At 45.8% G+C, this 12,845-nt stretch overlaps 1 non-coding gene and 1 pseudogene across 1 annotated transcript; both read left to right on the top strand.

Annotated features, from left to right (window-relative positions):
- Positions 1 to 2,731: 2,731 nt before the first annotated feature.
- Positions 2,732 to 2,910, top strand: LOC116802743. Its single transcript, XR_004363110.1, has one exon. It is a non-coding gene; the product is annotated as a 5.8S ribosomal RNA (ribosomal RNA).
- Positions 2,911 to 3,304: 394 nt separating this feature from the next.
- Positions 3,305 to 12,674, top strand: LOC116802747 (annotated as a pseudogene).
- The last annotated feature ends 171 nt before the right edge of the window (positions 12,675 to 12,845 follow it).

Raw genomic sequence — 12,845 nt, 5'->3', positions numbered from 1 at the left:
ATCCGACCCACGAGAAGCCTCCGAAACAATCCAAAGGCAAATGGACGCGCTACATCCCTGGCTCAGCAGGTGGAACATCGTAGTGAACGCGGAAAAATCTACCCAAACAACATTTGCACTAAGGAGAGGAGACTGCCCACCGGTCACGCTAAACGGAGTCATCATTCCCAACGCACCCGCACCCAAGTACCTAGGACTTACCCTGGACCGCAGGCTCACTTGGCGTCCCCACATCGTCAGCAAACGCATACAGGCCGATGCGCGTCTGAGGCAGATGCATTGGCTTATTGGGAGAGGGTCCAAGCTAAGGCAGAACCACAAAATCCTGGTGTACAAGGCAATTCTCAAGCCCATCTGGACCTACGGGATACAGCTATGGGGCACGGCAAGCCACACGAATCGCCTGCGTATACAGCGGTTCCAGAATAGGTGCTTGAGAATTGCCTGTAATGCGCATCCCTACCACGAGAATGTCGCCATACATAGGGAACTTGGAATCCCACAAGTCGCTGATGAAATCTCCAGGCTCAGCGAGAGATACCTGAAAAGGCTCGAAAACCACCCTAACCACCTCGCCACCAACCTGTTAGACAATAGCCAAACAAGCAGACGTCTCATGAGGAGACACCCTCTCGATCTTCCACAACAATAGACAACACATATAAAACCCGCCACAAATACATGTACAATAGTATCCCTTAAGCTAATGTTCCCCCGCAAAACCATTTAATTATTGTCCACTAGGACAGATTTTAAATAAATAAACGCACGCTAAAAAAAAAAAAAAAAAAAAAAAAAAATTTTTTCATATGTTCCTCCTATTTAAAAACCTGCACTAGTGCTCTTAAACGAGTGTTATTGTGGGCCGGTACTATTACTTTGAACAAATTAGAGTGCTTAAAGCAGGCTTCAAATGCCTGAATATTCTGTGCATGGGATAATGAAATAAGACCTCTGTTCTGCTTTCATTGGTTTTCAGATCAAGAGGTAATGATTAATAGAAGCAGTTTGGGGGCATTAGTATTACGACGCGAGAGGTGAAATTCTTGGACCGTCGTAAGACTAACTTAAGCGAAAGCATTTGCCAAAGATGTTTTCATTAATCAAGAACGAAAGTTAGAGGTTCGAAGGCGATCAGATACCGCCCTAGTTCTAACCATAAACGATGCCAGCTAGCAATTGGGTGTAGCTACTTTTATGGCTCTCTCAGTCGCTTCCCGGGAAACCAAAGCTTTTGGGCTCCGGGGGAAGTATGGTTGCAAAGCTGAAACTTAAAGGAATTGACGGAAGGGCACCACCAGGAGTGGAGCCTGCGGCTTAATTTGACTCAACACGGGAAAACTTACCAGGTCCGAACATAAGTGTGTAAGACAGATTGATAGCTCTTTCTCGAATCTATGGGTGGTGGTGCATGGCCGTTCTTAGTTCGTGGAGTGATTTGTCTGGTTAATTCCGATAACGAACGAGACTCAAATATATTAAATAGATATCTTCAGGATTATGGTGCTGAAGCTTATGTAGCCTTCATTCATGGTGGCAGTAAAATGTTTATTGTGTTTGAATGTGTTTATGTAAGTGGAGCCGTACCTGTTGGTTTGTCCCATTATAAGGACACTAGCTTCTTAAATGGACAAATTGCGTCTAGCAATAATGAGATTGAGCAATAACAGGTCTGTGATGCCCTTAGATGTCCTGGGCTGCACGCGCGCTACAATGAAAGTATCAACGTGTATTTCCTAGACCGAGAGGTCCGGGTAAACCGCTGAACCACTTTCATGCTTGGGATTGTGAACTGAAACTGTTCACATGAACTTGGAATTCCCAGTAAGTGTGAGTCATTAACTCGCATTGATTACGTCCCTGCCCTTTGTACACACCGCCCGTCGCTACTACCGATTGAATTATTTAGTGAGGTCTCCGGACGTGATCACTGTGACGCCTTGCGTGTTACGGTTGTTTCGCAAAAGTTGACCGAACTTGATTATTTAGAGGAAGTAAAAGTCGTAACAAGGTTTCCGTAGGTGAACCTGCGGAAGGATCATTATTGTATAATATCCTTATCGTTAATAAATATTTGTTATAATACAAATAAATACAATTTACCAAAATAAAAATATTACAAAATGATTCCACGGAATCAAAAGTTAAAGTCAAAATAAAATGAAGATGGCTTTTATTTTATATGTGGGGCTTGGCAACCTCATAAAAAGACTTTAACATTATTAATGTTGCTGTGCGTATTTGTGGCAGTACTTACTACAACAACGGCGTTTCCTATAAAAACAAATTCTCGAAAATGGAAATCGAAGAAACTAAACTAAATTCGAAAGTAGAAGTCGAATTAAAATAAAAATAACTTTGAATGTGTGGTAATCAAAATAAGTGTGTGTGTATATGGACCATAATATACACGCGTTGCGAATATGTATTGTTCATCTATGTTATGAGCATACGTTGGCTAATGCAACAACCTAAAATATACAATGTTTGTACCTGTCATCCATCAGGTTAATGTTTTATATAAATTTTGCAGTATGTGTCACCCAAAATAGCAAACCATAACCAGATTATTATGATACATAATGCTTATATGAAACTAAGACATTTCGCAACATTTATTTTAGGTATAAAAATAAATTTATTGAAGGAATTGATATATGCCAGTAAAATGGTGTATTTTTAATTTCTTTCAATAAAAACAATATTGACATTATATAAAATTGAATTATAAAACTCTAAGCGGTGGATCACTCGGCTCATGGGTCGATGAAGAACGCAGCAAACTGTGCGTCATCGTGTGAACTGCAGGACACATGAACATCGACATTTTGAACGCATATCGCAGTCCATGCTGTTATGTACTTTAATTAATTTTATAGTGCTGCTTGGACTACATATGGTTGAGGGTTGTAAGACTATGCTAATTAAGTTGTTTATAAATTTTTTATAAGCATATGGTATATTATTGGATTAAATAATGATTTTATTCATAATATTAAAAAAGAAATGAAAAACATTATCTCACATTTGAATGTGAAAAACGAAGAGAAATATTTTCTTTTTCAATCAAATAATACTGAGAAATGTCTAGCATAAAAAATTGAAATATTTTTCATCTAGAATTGTCTCTTATTAATGATTCGGAAAAAGAAAAATCTTGGTTTTGTTATTATTCTTCGTTGGTTCGTTAAATGGATAAAAATGACTTTGCTTACAAGAACTATTGGAACTATTTATAACGAATTTAATTGATTGTTTTATCATTTATATATAAAGAATTTATGGCAAAATATAGTTATATATACAACCTCAACTCATATGGGACTACCCCCTGAATTTAAGCATATTAATTAGGGGAGGAAAAGAAACTAACAAGGATTTTCTTAGTAGCGGCGAGCGAAAAGAAAACAGTTCAGCACTAAGTCACTTTGTCTATATGGCAAATGTGAGATGCAGTGTATGGAGCGTCAATATTCTAGTATGAGAAATTAATGATTTAAGTCCTTCTTAAATGAGGCCATTTACCCATAGAGGGTGCCAGGCCCGTATAACGTTAATGATTGCTAGATGATGTTTCCAAAGAGTCGTGTTGCTTGATAGTGCAGCACTAAGTGGGTGGTAAACTCCATCTAAAACTAAATATAACCATGAGACCGATAGTAAACAAGTACCGTGAGGGAAAGTTGAAAAGAACTCTGAATAGAGAGTTAAACAGTACGTGAAACTGCTTAGAGGTTAAGCCCGATGAACCTGAATATCCGTTATGGAAAATTCATCATTAAAATTGTAATATTTAAATAATATTATTAAGAATAATGTGCATTTTTTCCATATAAGGACATTGTAATCTATTAGCATATCCCAAATTTATCATAAAATATAACTTATAGTTTATTCCAATTAAATTGCTTGCATTTTAACACAGAATAAATGTTATTAATTTGATAAAGTGCTGATAGATTTATATTATTACAGAGCGTTAATTTTTCGGAATTATATAATGGCATAATTATCATTGATTTTTGTGTTTATTATATGCTCTTGTATGATTAACAATGCGAAAGATTCAGGATACCTTCGGGACCCGTCTTGAAACACGGACCAAGGAGTCTAACATATGTGCAAGTTATTGGGATGTAAACCTAATAGCGTAATTAACTTGACTAATAATGGGATTAGTTTTTTAGCTATTTATAGCTAATTAACACAATCCCGGGGCGTTCTATATAGTTATGTATAATGTATATTTATATTATTTATGCCTCTAACTGGAACGTACCTTGAGCATATATGCTGTGACCCGAAAGATGGTGAACTATACTTGATCAGGTTGAAGTCAGGGGAAACCCTGATGGAAGACCGAAACAGTTCTGACGTGCAAATCGATTGTCAGAATTGAGTATAGGGGCGAAAGACCAATCGAACCATCTAGTAGCTGGTTCCTTCCGAAGTTTCCCTCAGGATAGCTGGTGCATTTTAATATTATATAAAATAATCTTATCTGGTAAAGCGAATGATTAGAGGCCTTAGGGTCGAAACGATCTTAACCTATTCTCAAACTTTAAATGGGTAAGAACCTTAACTTTCTTGATATGAAGTTCAAGGTTATGATATAATGTGCCCAGTGGGCCACTTTTGGTAAGCAGAACTGGCGCTGTGGGATGAACCAAACGTAATGTTACGGTGCCCAAATTAACAACTCATGCAGATACCATGAAAGGCGTTGGTTGCTTAAAACAGCAGGACGGTGATCATGGAAGTCGAAATCCGCTAAGGAGTGTGTAACAACTCACCTGCCGAAGCAACTAGCCCTTAAAATGGATGGCGCTTAAGTTGTATACCTATACATTACCGCTAAAGTAGATGATTTATATTACTTGTGATATAAATTTTGAAACTTTAGTGAGTAGGAAGGTACAATGGTATGCGTAGAAGTGTTTGGCGTAAGCCTGCATGGAGCTGCCATTGGTACAGATCTTGGTGGTAGTAGCAAATAATCGAATGAGACCTTGGAGGACTGAAGTGGAGAAGGGTTTCGTGTGAACAGTGGTTGATCACGAGTTAGTCGGTCCTAAGTTCAAGGCGAAAGCCGAAAATTTTCAAGTAAAACAAAAATGCCTAACTATATAAACAAAGCGAATATAATACACTTGAATAATTTTGAACGAAAGGGAATACGGTTCCAATTCCGTAACCTGTTGAGTATCCGTTTGTTATTAAATATGGGCCTCGTGCTCATCCTGGCAACAGGAACGACCATAAAGAAGCCGTCGAGAGATATCGGAAGAGTTTTCTTTTCTGTTTTATAGCCGTACTACCATGGAAGTCTTTCGCAGAGAGATATGGTAGATGGGCTAGAAGAGCATGACATATACTGTTGTGTCGATATTTTCTCCTCGGACCTTGAAAATTTATGGTGGGGACACGCAAACTTCTCAACAGGCCGTACCAATATCCGCAGCTGGTCTCCAAGGTGAAGAGTCTCTAGTCGATAGAATAATGTAGGTAAGGGAAGTCGGCAAATTAGATCCGTAACTTCGGGATAAGGATTGGCTCTGAAGATTGAGATAGTCGGGCTTGATTGGGAAACAATAACATGGTTTATGTGCTCGTTCTGGGTAAATAGAGTTTCTAGCATTTATGTTAGTTACTTGTTCCCCGGATAGTTTAGTTACGTAGCCAATTGTGGAACTTTCTTGCTAAAATTTTTAAGAATACTATTTGGGTTAAACCAATTAGTTCTTATCAATTATAACGATTATCAATTAACAATCAATTCAGAACTGGCACGGACTTGGGGAATCCGACTGTCTAATTAAAACAAAGCATTGTGATGGCCCTAGCGGGTGTTGACACAATGTGATTTCTGCCCAGTGCTCTGAATGTCAAAGTGAAGAAATTCAAGTAAGCGCGGGTCAACGGCGGGAGTAACTATGACTCTCTTAAGGTAGCCAAATGCCTCGTCATCTAATTAGTGACGCGCATGAATGGATTAACGACGGACGTGTTTTCGTTGCGCTCGTGTACAGATTGCGAAGAACTTGGTTTTCCGTGTTTGGAAAGTAATAAAATCGGTGAATTAGTGCTCCGCGAAAGTCGTGTGCTAATTTTCGTGTGTTATAAACAAGCGGTTTGGAAGTAATTAACAATTAATTGTTGGGAATTTTCCACTTAGCACGTGCTGAAGGCGAACTTACGAGTAAGTTTTTCGAGTAAGCTTTTTGATCAGCTGTCACAAAGCTTATTGGTGGGAGTCACTGCTAAGGTTTGTGTCTAGGGAGAGTTTTAGTGCTACCAGACTCTACCGATAGGTGGAGCTCGAGTTCCAGAGCAACTACCTTTTGTCAGCGAGTAAACGAGCATACGGTTGCTGGCGTCGACGGTAGGTGGAGCCACCATCGTATTTATGCCGATGGAGAGCGACAGCAGCGCGAGTGCCTTGAGCGGAAGTAGTGCCTCGATGAAGTCCAGACGAGGCAGGCGCAGAAGCCATCTGGCATCTAAGAGCTCGGCGCCAACGCAGGCGAAATTGGTTGCCCTGGCATCGAATGGAGTGCCAGAACCCGTTGGGGTACTGGAGGAGCCGTTTTCGTCGCTGGAGGACGCCCGGGCGGCTACGGAGAACGCTGCCATTGATGCTGCCCCCCCCCACGCTGCTGCCACCGCTGCTGATCCTACTGCTGCCCCTGCTGCCGACCACACTGCTGCCTCCGCCGTTTTCACTGCTGCTAAAATTGTTGCCACCACTGCCACTGCCGCCACCGCTGCCGCCCGTGCTGGGCAAGCAGCCATGATGGCAGAGCTGTCGGCCACACAGCGCATGGTGAGAAGCAGCTTCCGCAGACTAGGAGAAGTGGACACGGAAGAGCTCTCATATGCTATCAGCCGCTACGATGAGCTGGTGTTGGCGCTAATGCTCCGGTGCGGAGAGCTGGAGACGCGGCTTGCTATGCCGCCACCGCCGCCGCCGTCGTTGAATCTGTTGAAAAATACGGCCGCCAATGCTCCCCAGATGCAGCAGGTTGCACCCATCGCTGCCCCGCGGACTACCAAGGTCCGCGAGACGTGGTCAGCGGTGGTGAAGTGCGACGACCCTGCGCTATCGGGGAAAGACATAGCGGAAAAGGTGCGAACGATGGTTGCACCCTCTCTCGGAGTCAGAGTACACGAGGTCCGTGAGCTCCGTCGAGGTGGTGGTGCGATCATTCGCACTCCTTCGGTGGGAGAGCTGCAGAAGGTGGTCGCTTCAAAAAGATTCGCCGAGGTTGGCCTAAATGTGGCACGGAATGCGGCCGAGAAGCCGAAGGTCGTCGTATATGACGTCGACACAGCTATCGGCCCTGAGGAGTTTATGAAGGAGCTCCACGAAAACAACTTCGACAGCGAAATGAATCTGGCCCAGTTTAAGAAGTCAGTGCACCTGGTGACCAAGGCGTGGTCGGTAGCTGACGGCGCCACAGTAAATGTGACGCTGGAGGTTGACGACCGGGCGATGGCGAAGCTTGATGTAGGTCGTGTCTACATCAAGTGGTTCTCATTCCGATGCCGGTCACAGGTCCGCACATACGCCTGCCACAGATGTGTGGGTTTCGACCACAAGGTCAGCGAATGCCGGCAGAAGGATAGTGTCTGTCGCCAGTGCGGGCAACAAGGCCACACTGCGGCAAAGTGCCAAAACCCGGTGGACTGCCGGAACTGCCGCCACAGAGGGCAACCCTCGGGGCATTACATGCTCTCGAGCGTTTGCCCGATATACGGGGCGTTGCTGGCGAGGGTGCAAGCTAGACACTAATGTTTAGCTTCATCCAAGCGAACTGTGGCCGAGGCCGAGCTGCGACCATCGAGCTCGGAGTCCGACTCAGGAGATCGGAGTCTATGTTCGCGCTGGTGCAGGAGCCGTATCTCGGCGGGGACGGAATGGATGTGCTGCCTGAAGGAATGAGAATTTTCATCGATCGGCGAGGGAAGGCAGCCATCCTAGTGGATCACCAGGAAGCCATCTGTATGCCAGTGGAGACCCTCACCACAGATTATGGCGTATGTCTGGTCGTGAAAGGGAGTTTTGGCTCAATCTTCCTTTGCGCCGCATACTGCCAGTATGATGCACCTCTGGAACCGTACATCCGGTACATGGATGCGGTCCTGCTGCAGGCCAGCAGAACCCCCGCAATCCTGGGCCTCGACGCGAATGCAGTGTCCCCCATGTGGCTTAGCAAACTCTCTCGTCATGCCGAGGGGCAAGCTAACTACAGACGGGGTGAGCTGCTGTCAGAGTGGATGCTGGAGGCAAGAGTCGCCGCCCTAAACCAGTCAACAGAGGTGTACACGTTCGATAATTACAGAGCTACAAGCGATATCGACGTGACAATCGTCAATGAGGCAGCATCTATGTGGGCCACATATGAGTGGAGAGTGGACGAGTGGGAATTGAGTGACCACAACATCATTACTGTTGTGGCCGAACCAACTACCGCGCGCGCAGTTGAGAGCATAGCTCCTGTGCCGTCCTGGAACTTCTCCAATGCACGTTGGCGATTGTTCAAGGAGGAAATGGTGAGTAGAGCAGCCGAACTTCCGGAAAACTTCTCAGAGTCGCCGTTGGACCAGCAAGTTTCGACCCTGCGCAGTATAGTACATAATGTATGTGATATTGCGCTGGGAAGAAAGTCCATCCGATTGCCCAACAGGAGAGCACGTTGGTGGACTGCCGACCTCTGTGATGCAAGGCGCGAAGTCCGGAGACTTCGTCGCCTACTTCAAAATGGAAGGCGTCATGATGATGATGCCGCAATAGAGCGTGTATTGGTCGACCTGAGGCGGGCCTCAGCCAACTACAAGAAGCTCATTTGGAGGGCGAAAATGGATGAGTGGAAACGCTTCGTGGGAGATCATGCCGACGACCCATGGGGGCGCGTCTATAAGATTTGCCGAGGCCGCAGGAAGTGCACGGAGATTGGGTGCCTCCGCGTGAATGGCGAGATGATCACCGATTGGGGTGACTGTGCACGAGTGCTCCTCCGCAATTTCTTCCCAGTTGCGGAGTCCGAAGCACCGACTGCCATCGCGGAGGAAGTCCCACCGGCCCTCGAAGTATTCGAGGTTGATGCATGTGTTGCCCGGTTGAAGAGCAGGCGCTCTCCCGGCTTGGACGGCATTAATGGCACTATCTGCAAGGCAGTCTGGCGCGCCATACCCGAGCACCTTGCATCGTTGTTTTCCCGATGCATCCGATTAGGATACTTTCCCGCTGAGTGGAAGTGCCCACGAGTTGTCTCGCTGCTCAAAGGGCCAGATAAGGACAAATGTGAGCCCTCCTCATATAGAGGAATATGCTTGCTACCAGTCTTTGGTAAGGTGCTCGAGGCCATCATGGTGAATCGTGTGAGAGAAGTTCTTCCGGAAGGCTGCAGATGGCAATTTGGATTTCGCCAAGGACGATGTGTGGAGGATGCTTGGAGGCACGTGAAGAGCAGTGTTTGTGCCAGCCCGGCGCAATACGTGCTCGGCACATTCGTGGACTTCAAAGGAGCATTCGACAACGTCGAATGGAGTGCTGCACTCCGCCGACTAGCCGACTTGGGATGCCGGGAGATGGGCTTGTGGCAGAGCTTTTTCTCCGGCCGAAGAGCAGTGATCCGAAGCAGTTCCGGTACTGTGGATGTACCGGTAACTAGAGGCTGCCCGCAGGGGTCAATCAGTGGCCCATTTATCTGGGACATACTGATGGATGTACTGCTTCAGCGTCTCCAGCCGTATTGCCAGCTGAGTGCATACGCGGATGACTTGCTGCTTCTCGTCGAGGGAAATTCCCGAGCTGAGCTAGAGGAAAAAGGTGCAGAGCTGATGTCCATCGTAGAAGCGTGGGGAGCGGAAGTTGGCGTTACCGTCTCGACCAGCAAGACGGTAATAATGCTGCTGAAAGGTGCCTTGAGACGTGCGCCTACGGTGAGGTTTGCTGGAGCGAACCTTCCGTATGTGCGTAGCTGTCGGTACCTTGGCATCACGGTCAGTGAAGGAATGAAATTCCTCACGCACATAGCTTCGCTTCGCCAGCGGATGACCGGAGTCGTTGGAGCATTGGCGCGTGTGCTTCGAGCCGACTGGGGCTTCAGTCCTCGAGCCAGGCGGACCATATATGACGGACTCATGGCACCTTGTGTGCTGTTTGGTGCCCCGGTATGGTATGACACCGCCGAACAGGTAGCCGCCCGGAGACGACTAGCCTCCTGCCAGAGGCTAATCCTGCTTGGATGCCTTTCGGTATGCCGAACAGTGTCCACAGTGGCACTGCAGGTACTTGGCGGAGCTCCCCCGCTTGACTTGGCTGCTAAGTTTTTAGCGGTCAAGTACAAGCTGAAGCGTGGATACCCGCTGGAGGAGAACGACTGGCTATACGGCGAGGACACTACGTGTCTAAGCTGGAAGCAGAGGAAGACTCGCCTAGAGGAGTGCTTGCTGCAGAATTGGCAAAACAGATGGGATGACGACAGCGAACCAGGACGGGTGACGCACAAGTTCATCCCATACGTCACTCTCGCCTATCGAGATCCAAGCTTTGGATTCTCGATGAGGACGTCTTTCCTGCTGACAGGTCACGGGTCGTTTAACGCATTTTTGCAAGGGAGAGCCCTCAGCGATACCACTGCTTGCGCTTGTGGTGATCCATATGAGGACTGGATGCACATATTGTGCGCTTGTCCTCTATATGCAGATTTGCGAAACCTCGATGGACTTGGAGTGCAGCGCCTTGGCGAAAACTGGACCTTCAATAGAATCCTGGAAGATCAGCAGAGGATTCAACGGCTGGCAGCGTTTGCGGACGAGGTGTTCCGTAGGAGGAGGGGTATTTAGCCCAAAACTTCGCCGTGTGGTTAGCGGGCGAGAATACTTCCACAGCCCGCTATTGCTTGTCGTAAGAGGCGACTAATATAGCGACTGGTTCCTCTAACCATGCTTGTCGGAGCAAAAGGAGGAGGCCCACCGAGCCTCTCTTTCGGTACCACGGGTTGTGCTGCTCCAAGACAGCACATTGAGGTAGGCCCCCTGGTGGGAGTATCGTGGTGGCTGTGGTTGATACCCATATCGCGGGTAGAGCCTTCGTGTTCGACGTTTGAGTTACGGTGCTAGTTGCGCAAAACTCGGGTGCTGTGACCCAGAGATCAGTAGAGATTTTAGGTAGATCTCGCTCCTCAGCAAGGGGGAGTGCTTGCCCGGCAAGCAAGTACTCGAATTGCTACCGGGGTGGTCGCTATGTACATAGCTATAGCTTCCAGTCCGGGACGTTTGTCTGGCGTATCCAGACTCATGCACCATGTTGATACATGCACCACTTGTGGGTGTTCAGGGTGTCGTGGTTGTAATCCCTTCAGTGTGGAACACGCCACGTAAAACAAGTTCGGAGAGGTCCGAAAGTCACTGTCCCTATCTACTATCTAGCGAAACCACAGCCAAGGGAACGGGCTTGGAATAATTAGCGGGGAAAGAAGACCCTTTTGAGCTTGACTCTAATCTGGCAGTGTAAGGAGACATAAGAGGTGTAGAATAAGTGGGAGATATTAGACCTCGGTTTGGTATCGTCAATGAAATACCACTACTCTTATTGTTTCCTTACTTACTTGATTAAATGGAACGTGTATCATTTCCTAGCCATTATACGGATATATTTATTATATCTTATGGTATTGGGTTTTGATGCAAGCTTCTTGATCAAAGTATCACGAGTTTGTTATATAATCGCAAACAAATTCTTTAATAAAACGATGCATTTATGTATTTTTGATTTGAAAATTTGGTATAACTCCAATTACTCAGGTATGATCCAATTCAAGGACATTGCCAGGTAGGGAGTTTGACTGGGGCGGTACATCTCTCAAATAATAACGGAGGTGTCCCAAGGCCAGCTCAGTGCGGACAGAAACCACACATAGAGCAAAAGGGCAAATGCTGACTTGATCTCGGTGTTCAGTACACACAGGGACAGCAAAAGCTCGGCCTATCGATCCTTTTGGTTTAAAGAGTTTTTAACAAGAGGTGTCAGAAAAGTTACCATAGGGATAACTGGCTTGTGGCGGCCAAGCGTTCATAGCGACGTCGCTTTTTGATCCTTCGATGTCGGCTCTTCCTATCATTGTGAAGCAAAATTCACCAAGCGTTGGATTGTTCACCCATGCAAGGGAACGTGAGCTGGGTTTAGACCGTCGTGAGACAGGTTAGTTTTACCCTACTAATGACAAAACGTTGTTGCGACAGCATTCCTGCGTAGTACGAGAGGAACCGCAGGTACGGACCAATGGCACAATACTTGTTCGAGCGAACAGTGGTATGACGCTACGTCCGTTGGATTATGCCTGAACGCCTCTAAGGTCGTATCCGTGCTGGACTGCAATGATAAATAAGGGGCAATTTGCATTGTATGGCTTCTAAACCATTTAAAGTTTATAATTTATTTTATAAACGACAATGGATGTGATGCCAATGTAATTTGTAACATAGTAAATTAGGAGGATCTTCGATCACCTGATGCCGCGCTAGTTACATATAAAAGCATTATTTAATACAATGACAAAGCCTAGAATCAATTGTAAACGACTTTTGTAACAGGCAAGGTGTTGTAAGTGGTTGAGCAGCTGCCATACTGCGATCCACTGAAGCTTATCCTTTGCTTGATGATTCGATAAATAAATGATTTTTTCCTGTAGCCAAACACCTCGTCATCAATTTAGTGACGCATATGATATTGTCCCTATCATATAATTAATATAAAGACTTTAATGATTGTGTCAAGTTGCCAAACCTCGTCATCAATTTAGTGACGCATATGATATTGTCCCTATCATATAATTAAT

The sequence above is a fragment of the Drosophila sechellia genome, unplaced genomic scaffold (genome assembly GCF_004382195.2).
Source record: "Drosophila sechellia strain sech25 unplaced genomic scaffold, ASM438219v1 U_212, whole genome shotgun sequence".
In the NCBI taxonomy this organism is placed as follows: domain Eukaryota; kingdom Metazoa; phylum Arthropoda; class Insecta; order Diptera; family Drosophilidae; genus Drosophila; species Drosophila sechellia.
This window is presented reverse-complemented; position numbering and strand designations above follow the sequence as displayed.